At 41.0% G+C, this 12,184-nt stretch overlaps 1 protein-coding gene across 3 annotated transcripts in view; it reads left to right on the forward strand.

Moving 5' to 3' along the window:
• The first annotated feature begins 7,934 nt into the window (after positions 1-7,934).
• The window catches only part of WDFY3 (WD repeat and FYVE domain containing 3), a 280,545-nt gene continuing 276,295 nt past the window's right edge, over positions 7,935-12,184 (forward strand). For 2 of the 3 annotated variants that reach the window (XM_032862480.1, XM_032862488.1), the window contains exon 1: positions 7,937-7,954. The gene's annotated coding sequence lies outside the window, so the exon portion shown is untranslated. Of the gene's footprint in view, positions 7,955-12,184 lie in introns of all 3 variants that reach the window. The other variant, XM_032862498.1, reaches the window with a different exon arrangement.

Genomic DNA, 12,184 nt, shown 5'->3' on the forward strand with positions numbered 1-12,184 from the left:
CTCAGGACAGTGAGTTCAAGCCCCTGCAGTAGAACCTACTTACACAAAACAAAACCAAACAAGACAAACAACACCCCAAGGTATTGAGACAATGTAAAAGTGAAACAAAGAAGCTGTAGATTGTGTTTTTGGTTGATTTGTTACTTGTGATTTGTTATTTGTCCTTCTACTCCTATCCCATTGGCTGGAAGTTTCAAAAGTACAGTAAAAAAGGAACTTGATTTTTAAAGGCACATAATGATGGCAGAAATGTCAGGAGATAAGGAACAACAAAAGAGGAAGCACAGAACATTTTGGTGATGGGGAAAATCTAGAAAAAAATTAGGTCCAAGTTTACCTTTATTTGTAATTTCTCCCCCAGTATAATACTGTCTTGAAATTAGTACACCCCCAAGTTAGCAAGCATTATTATTGAGATAACCAGACCCAGGAGGCAATTTTAAAGAAAACAAAGTCTCATTGTGACATAGAGGAAAGAAGCAAGGGAAAGATAATAAATTTGTGTTCCATTAAGAGGAAATATTATGTGTTTGGAATCAATAGTCCAGATTGTTCTATTCATTCCTTTTATTAGTATATGTCATTAAGTAATGATAGCTCTTAATTGCTTGATTTAATTCTTTTCCATATGAATTGGAAAATTTTTGTAATGCAAAATAGTGTTTCCAAAATTGGAACAATAAAAAGCCCAAAGAGAGAGTCGTAGTCCTCCTGGAATTTATAGACATAAATCACGTAATAACATGTTATTACTAAGATATAAAACTATAGAATCACATCTGTGATGAGTGCTATGAAGAAAAGTTGAGTGGCTCTATGAAAGCAGGATTTTGTGACTTAGGTAGTTCAGTGAAGCCTTCTTTATAGTAAGTGAAGAGTGGAGAGACAGGGAATAGGAAGTGGAAAGGCCCTGTGGCAGAGGGAGCATGCCAGGAAGGAGGGATTGAAAACAGGGCAGGGTGGCAGCAGTGGAGAAAATGCAAGAAAGCACGGTGTGAGCTGATAGTACAGAGGTGTTTGATGGACCAACCATGCTAGGTCTCAAGAGTCACTGAACATTTGCAAGTGGGAACAAGGGATTGGGAAGGGTCCAAGGGAATGTGGGTAGACCAGATAGGTAAGAGGTTGTTGTAGTTGTGAAAGTGAGACTAGGGTAGTGCCAGGGAAAATGGAAAGAAGCATTGATATTTGAGAGATATTTAGGGAGTAGATGATGCACAGAATGAGAGAAATCCAAATGTTATGAGTATTCCCTTTTGAGGTTTCTGAGTAAAGCAATAGAAAATATCACTCAGGGAGAAATTTTAAAATACATTTCTTGCACAAGTGTAAGGATTTTTTAACGAGATTAAAGACAGGAACAAATGCCTAATAGGCTTCAGTTGATATGAACTGTTGACAACAATTTGTGTGCCCAACTAGAGCAGAATGAGGTACTCATATAGCATCCTACATATGCTTCCATTATTGTAAGCGCCTATTTAGCCAGAGAGGCCCCACCTTGGTTGAACAGCCATTTTGTTGTTTATGCAGTAAAACTTAAATTGACCCTGCCCCCCCCCCCCCGGGGAACTTACTTAAAAGCAAGTCCGGGAAACCAGTCCCAGGTAACAAAGCCCAAATACAAGGGTGGGTCAGGTCAGGTAGCCATAACAGCCCGAATGCAGGGATGAGTTGGGTCAGGTGGAGACATCCAATCAGTAAAGCTTGCATACTCTTTCCCTAGCTACCAAGGAGTGTGGGCCCCATCTTTTGGGCGCCAATTCTCACCAAGGTGATAAGCTAGTTCAAATAGCTACTATGGGGTGAATTGTAATTCAATTGGCCACCCGTGTGGGACCTAGCATGACTATGCAGCTTTCTCTCTGTGTTACAATCTCATTGGCCACCTGTGTGTGGCCAGGCTCAACCACATGGCCTTTGCTCTATAAAAGTTAGTCTGTAAAGAAGAGAGGGGTCGCCTCTTTGCAAGAGACGTCCCCAGCCGGTCAGTTTGATTCTCGATGCTTGGCTCGAAATAAAGCTTTGCTTGACCTTTGCTTTGTGTCAGTCTCGCTCCTTTAACCATGGACCCATTATTGGGGGACCCAACCATTATAATTCTTAGTACATTGTAATTTCTGGTTTGTATCTGTTTCTTTCTCTAGACTGTGAACTACATGAGGGCAGATACTAGGTCTGATTTATACCTCCAGCAGGCAGTGAAATAATTTTTGCAAAGTGAAATAATTAGGTCAAGAATCAAACTTAAAAATTTTCTATTTTTAAATAATTTTTAGTGGGATTGCAGATTTTTAAACAAGAGTCTTTACATACAATTTGCCCAATTCAAAATTGCAAGTTATGGGGCACCCGTGTGGCTCACTGGGTTAAGCCTCTGCCTTCGGCTCAAGTCATGATCTCAGGGTCCTGGGATTGAGCCCCACATCCGGGCTTTCTGCTCAGCAGAGACCCTACTTCCCCTTCTCTCTGTCTGTCTCTCTGCCTACTAGTGATCTCTCCCTCTGTCAAATAAATAAAATCTTTTTTAAAAAAATTGCAAGTTAATAACTTTTCTTACTCATTTAAATTTTATCCATAAAAGAAAATGTGATTTTAGCCAAATACAGTTGCATTACTAGTATGATCAGATTTAACTGTTGGACTGCTTTCAAATGTTGCTACGAAGAACAACCACACACTAGTATAGAATATAGAATCCTGTTTCTTTAGAGGAGATTGATTAATTTTACATCACCTAGTGTAGTACTTTTTAGCATGATTAAAAGATATATGGAATAAATTGATACTGTTTTCTTGAATTTATCTTCTTACAGAGGTGTCAAAGAGCAACTACTTTTTTCATCTGGTCAGCAGATGGCAGTGTTTTACTTTATTTAGCTAATAGAGGTTTGTCTTCAGGCTCACAATTTAGACTTAATCTATTAAATAGCACAATATTTTTGAGAGTTAACTTATACTTTTTGCCCCAAAAATGAACATTAAAGAATAGGGGTTGCTCTAGAGTAAAAAAAATAATTTCATAAAGTTTTTAGTTAATTAGAATTTGCTTAAGTTATTTTTAAATTTGCCTTTCACTTCTTTTATTGCAGACAATTATTCTCATTTTCATAGACAACAAAAAAACCCTGTTTTATTTTACCTTGTTCCTTACCTTTTTATTTTATTTATTTATTTATTTATTTATTTTAAGATTTTATTTATTTATTTGACAGAGAGAGAGAGATCACAAGGAGGCAGAGAGGCAGGCAGAGAGAGATAGGAGGAAGCAGGCTCCCCGCTGAGCAGAGATCTCGATGCGTGGGGATCAATCCCAGGACCCTGAGATAATGACCTGAGCCAAAGGCAGAGGCTTTAACCCACTGAGCCACCCAGGTGCCCCCCTTACCTTTATTTTTTAAAAAGGTCAATGCTGAACAGTACTTCTGGAAACAAAGTTTAAGTTATATTTAAATTAATGCAGCACAGTTAAACGTTTCACTGGGCTTCAGTTTCCCCCTTTTAAGATTAATCCTTTCAACTCTTAAGTTTCTGAACTGGAGAGTGAGTTAGGAGATCTGGGTTCACTTCAGACTGCCATAAAGCATGCACTAAATGACTTATAACAAACCATTTGAGTTTTTTTTGCCAACTTTTTTTAATGTGTAAAGTAAATCTAGTCTGCATATCACTATATCTAACTTGTAAAAACATTGCCAAGATACTGGTTTGAAAAGTCTGAACTCCCCGTAAAGACATATAGAGGGATTGAAGATCAAGGGGACCTTCCACCTTTAAGTAGAAACACAGTTCACTAATAATGAAGTGATAAGCACACCCTTTTCCTATTATCATGATCGTTATGATGAGCGAAAGCAAAAATAGTTTCTTCATGTAGTATGTTACTCTTCAAAATATAAAGCTTTATCTTCTATTTACTTAAAAACACAGAAACGATGCACAAAGCTATGACCTCCTCCCCACCAAAAAAAACAAAAACCAAACCAAAACAAAACAAAAAAAAGCCCCACAAAACAAATGCTTCAGTATCTCCTTCAAATGTATTTATAAGAACAGAAAAAGTCTCTAATTGGAACTTTCTAAAAGCATTTCTCCCCAATTAGAGTGCAGTAATGACTCTAAATGGCACTGTCTCGAGGACAGCTCATCAGTTAATTATAAGGAGTTCTCTAAATTGAGGAGTGAAGAATGATACTAAATTTCAATCAGTGTAGATAAATATGGCTTGCCATTATTCACTTGATATTTTAGACAGTCCCTTTAAAGAGGAAGATGTGGAACAGAAATATTGTATTTTCTAAAAGAGCAGAGATTATGAGACTCACACTGAACATTTACCCTAAGACTATACTCTTGTCTGGAATATGGTTTTTATAGTCATTCAATTTCCATGATCCCCAGAGACTTTCATTTGCTTGCCCATTTATTTTCCATCTGGCTCCTTCAAACAAGAAAAAAATATATATTACTATGGCTGTACTTAACAGCATAGAAAAATGGGTGTGTATTTTAAATATGGTAGTTATGTAATTTAAAAATATGTCGATTGAAGTTTCAATTCCTTTTAGGTTTTGTGTTTCAGCATAATTTAGCGCTCCGTATTCTGGTAATAAATGTCTTAAAATTCTATAATATACTTATGTTTATCTCTGAAATTATCTACCTGCCCAGGTTTAATTTACTTTTTATTTAGTTTTAAAAGCAAATGTAAAGAAAACAATTGTCTAAAAGGCAATTACATATACATTTTATTTATCCTCACAATCTTTCTAAAGTGCCCTATTACATTTTATTTTCTTCCTCTTACTTTTTGGTATTTTTCATGAAGCTTTTATCTTTATTTTCCTTCATTTAAAGTTATACTTTGCTTATTCATGCTCATAGAATTCTCTTCATGTTAAAAACCAGTATGGGTTTTGTTTGTTTATTGTCACAGATATCCTCTTGCTATTCTTCACCATCACCTTATTCATGAATTGTAAGTTGGGGACCAGGCTCTGTTTAGAAATAGCCCTTCGTGTTTGTTCCTCTATTCCCAGAGGAGTTTGCTGCACATGCCTTGATCCCTTTCCATCTGGCCTCTGCACAAAGGGTTTATCCCACTTTAACACAATTCTTTGTTTTATGGAGGACCTGGAGTTTATCTGAGAGTGAATACATATGAAACAATAATCATGTTACAGGAGAACCTGATCTGACCCTTTTTTTTTTCATACCTGAACCCTAAGATGACAGAGAAACTACACTTAGCCAGTAACAAAGACCAAAGAAGGTAAGGGCTGTAACAATGACAGATTTGAAACGGAGCTGCAAAAAAGTAAATGTGAAGGGTGCCATTTCTCTTGATACTATCCATTATTACAGTGCTTGTGTTTATATGGCTTCAGAAAAAGAGAAAAAAGCTTGCTACATTTTTGTATCAGTGAAGAACCTTTGTGAGATTTTCACTTTTAAGACATTAACAAGAAGCAGCTGTATTTGCACACTGATCTATCCATGAATTTTATATTTCTCTCAACAGAAAAAAATATATAATTAAGGTATTAAAAAATGTGAACTCCCCTTTCCTTAGTGTAAATAAAATCACAATAAGATTCCTGAAACCTTGTACTTAACTGAAAACCCTCCTTTTAAAATGCATGCTGGTCTTAGTGTTTAAAAGATGTCAATTGATTTTCTTACTCTATATTCATGTTGTCCCATCTTTATTTCTGCAAATATACAGTTTTATAAGGAAATACTTCAGAATATTATGGTAATTTTGCCTAGTAATAGACTGGAGAAACACAAAATCTAAACATAGAATGGCCAAAAAGAAAACACAAACACACACACACACACACACACACACACAAATATATAGGTGCTTTTTTTAAAAGTTGCTTTGTTTTTAGTAATTTATTCTAAAATGTATTTGGAATTGAGATGCAAAGCTGTCTGAAAGACTTTATTTGGGTTTGAAAGAGTCTGAGATGCTGATGCAGGTTGTCGATATCAAATAGAATTACTGGTTTGAAAGACGGCAACTGAAATCTAGAACCTAACTGGGTACAGGTTACTTTGTGAGGATCAAAGAAATAGAACCCCACCTCCCCGACCCCCCAAAGCATACTAATATTTTTTATTGAACATACTCTTCAGAGAGCTTTGAAACTCGTTTTTATGATAACATCATTTTAGATTTAAACTAAAAAATTACTCATTTTGAAGTAGTTTGAAGTAGCATCTAGAACTACATTTGAGAACATTTCTCCTATTGGGACTGCTAAAGGAGTGTAACCTTTGAACACATCTGGTCCTCTTATTCTGAAAGGGTAAGGCTCCACTATCCCTAAGGAGCAGAAACTGTGAGCCCCCAGCTCCACATGCTCACATATAATATCCCCTGTATTTGGCCGCAGTGCTGAATCTTGTGTGGATCCTTACAAGTGGATTCAACTTGCCAAAGACAAAATAGTTAAAAAGAAGCCAACAGCAAGTCCCCCTTGCTTCATATTCCGAGGAGGAAATTCACAAGCTTCTGTAGATTGCAGTGTTAGGAAAACCAAATTGGTCATTAGAACAATGTTACCACTTCCCCACTCTAAGCCTGTTTCAGAGTCTCCACTCGTAATTGCTGACTCAGTTTGCCTCCACTGCCAGAACTGAGGCTTGCCCGATTGTCTACTGGCTTGATCAGGAACAGACAACAGAAGGACAAACTGTGACACTGTGACACTCTGTAGTTCTGGGTTTACCAAAGCGTATTAATTTGGTCTAAACTGTGTTTGTTAGGACTGCAAAGGTATAAATATCCTTTATGGGAAGGGGGGGTAAAGAACCCTAAAATTTTAGGGCAACTGGCTCAAGGTCACCGAGGAAAGGCAACATTTGAGACTGGGCTCTTCAACAATTCGGTCCAATAATGGACCGGAGCCAAACACGACACCATCCAGGAGTTTCAAAGCTGCGTAGTAAAATAGCTAGCGTGGGCAGTCCTTTTGTACTCCAGCTAGAGTAAAATTAACGCAGTGTTCCCTTCTTCCATTGCCGCCTGACGGCATCCAGCAAATGGGTGTAGGGTTAAGGAGAGCAGGACCCAGCTGTCCGTTCACAGCTGAGTCTTTGAGAAATTGGAACCGAGGAGGGTGAGAACCACGGGAGAGGGGCAGTGAGTTGGGAGAGGAAAACGGGAGCAGCGGAGTGCAGGGCGAGGGGAAGGAAGCCGGGGTGTGTGCGTCTGGAAGGGAAGTGGGGAGAGGGGCAAGAGTGAAAACGCGGCCGAACTCCCGCTGAGAGAACCCAGCGGCCGCTGCCGGCGTTAGAGGGTGAAGGCGGCCAGTAAGAGTGAGGGGGAACGCGGGAAGCCGGGGGAAGGGAAGGAAGTAGGAAAGAGGAAGGAAAGGCAGGAGGGGAGAGAGGAAGAGTGGCTGCAATTTCTGCGGCCGGCTCAGTAGGAGGAGCAGGAGGAGAAAGAGGAGGATCCAGAGTCAGTCAGTCAGGCAGCCAGCGGGAGGTGGAGAAAGCAGGAGGAGGAGGAGGAGGAGGATTAAAGATGGCCACCAACAGCTGCGGGAAACGGCAACAAGCCCTCACTTTCCGGGATGGTCCCTGCGGGTCGGCCCGGCCTTGATGGAGAGGAGAAGCTCGAGAAGCGCCGAGGCTGAGGCGGCGGCGGCGGCGGGGACCCAGCGAGGAGGAGGTCGCGGGGCAGCAGGGACCCGGGCAGGAGAAGGGAAAGGCGGCGGCGTCGCTGCCCCGGCCGCCTAGCGCCGCTGCCCGCCCCGGCAGACCGGTTCCCGCACCTCGCGGCCGCAGAATCGAGGCCGGCCCGCGGCTCTGTGTCCCGCCGCGGGGCTCCCGGGCCCCGCCGCGGACGCCGCGCCCGCCGCCCCCTCCCCGTCGCCGGCGCGCACTCGGGCCCTCCGCGGTCCCCGCTCCCGGGCCAGGCCCGCCCGCGCCCGCCCGCCCTCCGGTGAGTGCCCCCCTCTCAGCGCCCCCTACCCCTCCCCGCGCCCCGCGGCCGCTTTGTTTGTGCGGGGCGGAGGCGCTGCCCATTCGCGGCCCTGTGCCCGCTGGCCCTGCGGACAGGCCGCGGCCCAGCTGCCGCCCTCCCCTGGGACCGCGCTGCCCCGAGCCGCCGCTACCACCCGGGCTGGCCGTCTGCCTGGTGTCCTCCACCGCGGCCTGGAGAGGGCGCCGTCGCGGTGGGGTCGGGGTTGGGGTCACGCGCGGCTGGCGGTGGGGAGCGATGTTGGGGTATTTTGGGGGGCAGCGGGGGAGGAGAGGGCTGGATGTTGCCCCTATGAGCAGTGAAGGTGTAACCTGGTGGTCCAAGGATCGGGGTCTGGTGAGGGCCCCTTTTCCAGACCCCGCGGGGTCTGAGCTGCCGGAGCCCCCAGCGCCCGTGCGCAGCCAAGAGAGGCCTCCATCCCTCGGGCGCTGTCTCCCGGGCTGCGGGCCTCTCCTGCTCATTGCCGAGCCCTGCTCTCCCCCAACGCCCTGTGCTGAAAACCCTTCGTTTATGCAAGGAACCAAGATGCTCCTGGGGTGTGTGTTTGCCCGTTTATTCTCTTGTACATGGGATGTGATGGCCTCGCAAATACTCACAGTTACCATAGGGTTCAGAAAGCAGATGTGACCTTTCCTACCAAGAGCCATTTGGCCCACCTGGCCAGTGCTTGATCCTCAGGTGCAGCATTTCATTGGTTTGTACCATTGAATTCTGAGATCCACGGCATTAGGTTCTCTTTTCGTTGAAATAACCTGATAAAACCTGATTGAAAGGATGTTTACTATATGAGTGAATCCTTGTCTCTACTTCCAGCGCCTTAAAAAATGGTTGTTTCCTGTGGGAAAATGATGCTAATGCATAGGAAAAACAATTTTTTGTTCAGTAATGGGCATGAGTTGATTAGTGCCAAATGGTGTTGTAGTCTGAAAACCAAACAATTAAAAAAAGAAATAACAAAACCTTTTGCTTTGAGATGGCAGTATGTTTCCAGGTTGGAATTGTTTGAGAGCAGGTTTAGAACAATTAGTTTCCACCATTAGGCTAATATAACAAACATAATGTAAAACAGAACCAAAAATATGTTGGTTAAAAAAAACAAACAGGTCTAGCAAAACATAAATCCTGCTTTAAAAAAAAAACAACAGAAAACTTTACGGTCGGACACCAAGTACAGGAAATGGCTTGGTATTTTTTTTATATTTAGAAATACATACTGCATTAGACTGACTTGAGAACTCTTGCTAGAATTTTTGAGCACAGTAATGCATGCTATACTTTGAACTATTCATTCTCAAACTGCTAGAAATACAGATTTATACTAGTTTCTCTTTCTGAGTTGAAATTGATTCATGTAAAAATGTTAGATTTCTAACTTAAAATTTCTGCAAAAAGGAGATATGAATTATAAAACATGACGTCTGATCTTGCAATATCTATAAACCGGAAAAGAATAATGACAACATAGTATTTCAATATTAGTTGGATTATCTACTTGGAAATTCTTAAACTTTACAATTTTAAGAGTTTACAGCAAGTTTTCTTAATTTAATGCATGTGCTTCAGAGGGTCTTTGAATTGTTAGAAATCCTATGCAGAATGTAGCATATATTTGGATTTTTTCTGGATAAAGAGTCTGTAGAGTCATCACATTCTTAAAAGATGGCTCCACAAAAGTTTATGAACTAGTGGATATATAATTAATAAATCTCCTGAGTTTGGAAGGTAAAATTCTTAGAGATTTGATAATTTATATCCTTTACTTGGAGTTATGGCTAAGAAATTTTTATTATTGAGAGTTTAGCACATAGAAATCCTTTTTCATGCATTCATGAACCCTTAGGAAAATGTTAACGCCATTTTACAGGTGAGAAAAATAGATATTTAGAGATGCTTGTCAAAGTCCCACAGCCACTGGTAGGCCAACTCTTCAAACTAGGCTGCCTAAGGTCAGAGCCAGCACCATTAGCAAAAAGGCTACTCTATGCTTTGAATCAATGATAACATTCGCTTGATGTTAAAATGAGTAATTTATGTTTTGTTAAAAGTGGATCTGTGATTATCATGACATACTATATCATGGAATTTTAGAGCCACTGACTCCCAAGTAGGAAGAGATCTTAGTGATGCTGACATCTCTTAATGATACTAAACTGAAATCACACCCAAAGTAGGGCCATTTCTGTGGCATCCTTGGATGGATCATCCAGCCTCTGATTTTCATACCTATGTCATTACAAGTTCACTTCTTCTTTTTTTTTTTAAAGACATTATTTATTTATTTGACAGAGAGAGAGTTCACAAGCAGGCAGAGAGGCAGGCAGAGAGGGGGAAGCAGGCTCTCTGCCGAGCAGAGAGCCCCATGCGGGGCTTGATCCCAGAACCCCGAGATCATGACCTGAGCCGAAGGCAGAGGCTTAACCCACTGAGCCACCCAGGCGCCCCACAAGTTCACTTCTTTTTTCAACATTTTAAATCTTTTTCTGTTTATGTAAGTTAAAATCTGCCTTCCTGACATTTCTGCTAAGTTCCAGTTCTCCTTTTGTGTGTATGATGCATTTATCATCCATAAAGGCATTAAGAGATAAATGACTGCTATTCTAATTTTTGTCATCAGATTTAATGAAGTATAATTTACATGCAGTAAAAGTTTTCACAAATGTATACAATTGGATAATCACCACAGTGAAGATACAAAACATTTCCTTCACACCAAAAGGTTCTCTCCCCCTGCCCCCAGCCCCTGGCAACTATTAATAGAATTCATGGCTCTATACTTTTTTCTAGAATATCGTGTAAGTGAAATCCTACAGTATGTAGTCTCTTATGTCTTCTTTCCTGTAGCATAATGATTTTGTTATTCATTAAGTTGTTGCATGTATCAGTATAATATCAGTATAATATAATAATAGTTTGTATAATTTTTTTTTTTAAGATTTTATCTATTTGACAGATCTCAAGTAGCTAGAGAGGCAGGAAGAGAGAGGGGGAAGCAGGCTCCCTATTGAGCAGAGAGCCCGATGCGCGTCCCCCCCCCCATCCCAGGACTCTAAGATTATGACCTGAGCCAAAGGCAGAGGCTTAACCCACTGAGCCACCCAGGCGCCCCTGCATCAATGGTTTGTGTACCAGTGTGTGTATCAGTGGTATGTATGTATCAGTGGTATCAGCATGCATCAGTGGTATGCTGACAAATGTTGTAACGATGTGCTCTCCAAAGGAAAAAAACCCTGATTTGTGGTATTTGCTAGTTATTGCAGCATCAGTACTATTCTCATGGCCTATATTAAGGTATCTTGAGTCATGCCTAGTTTGGGTCAGTTATGAATGTAGCTGCTATAAACAATGTGAGGAGCAAATGTTTTCAGTTTTGAGTTTGTACCTAGCAGTGGGATTACGTGGTCCTAGAAGAAGTATGTATTTGTCATTTGCAGTAACTATATTGAATCGCCAAACTTTTCCAAAATGACTACTATTTTGCATTCCTCCAAGCAATGTTAAGAGAATTTCTGTTGCTCTGCATCCTTGTCAGTACTTATTATTGTCAGTTATTAAGCTGTTAGCCATTATTATGCATGTAGTGGTCCTTTAACATTTTCTACTTTTTTTTTTTTTTTAAAGATTTTATTTATTTATTTGACAGATCACAAGTAGGCAGAGAGGCAGGCAGAGAGAGAAGGAAGCAGGCTCCCCGTTGAGCAGAGAGCCCGGTGTGGGGCTCAATCCCAGGACCCTGGGATCATGACCTGAGCCGAAGGCAGAGGCTTTAACCCCCTGAGCCACCCAGGCACCCCCATTTTCGACTTTTTAACTCTCATTTTCAATAGTGTTTGAACCAACATAGGAAGTTTATGACCTATATTGCTGAACAATTTTCCTTTTTTTTTTTTTTTTTTTCCTGACTTGGTCATCAGTTATGATCTCACTGTGAAAGCTGTAGCATTCAAAGAATGTTGATTTCTTATTATGAAATTGCCTTTCATGTTATTAGAATTGCTTTTTTGAGAGGAGTCATTAGAGAATTCTAAAACTCAGCTGTTGACATTTTTAAAAAGTGCCTCAGAAAAAGCTACGTAAAGCTTTGTTTTTTTTTCGTAAAAATTCAGAATTTAGAAAACCTCAAGTTATGAAGCATTTCTTCAACTTTTCCTTGGACTTAAAAAAAAAGAGAGAGAGACTGAAATAATTCAGTCT

The sequence above is a fragment of the Lontra canadensis genome, unplaced genomic scaffold, assembly GCF_010015895.1.
Source record: "Lontra canadensis isolate GAN:19392208 unplaced genomic scaffold, GSC_riverotter_1.0 scaffold1, whole genome shotgun sequence".
Taxonomy (NCBI): Eukaryota; Metazoa; Chordata; class Mammalia; order Carnivora; family Mustelidae; genus Lontra; species Lontra canadensis.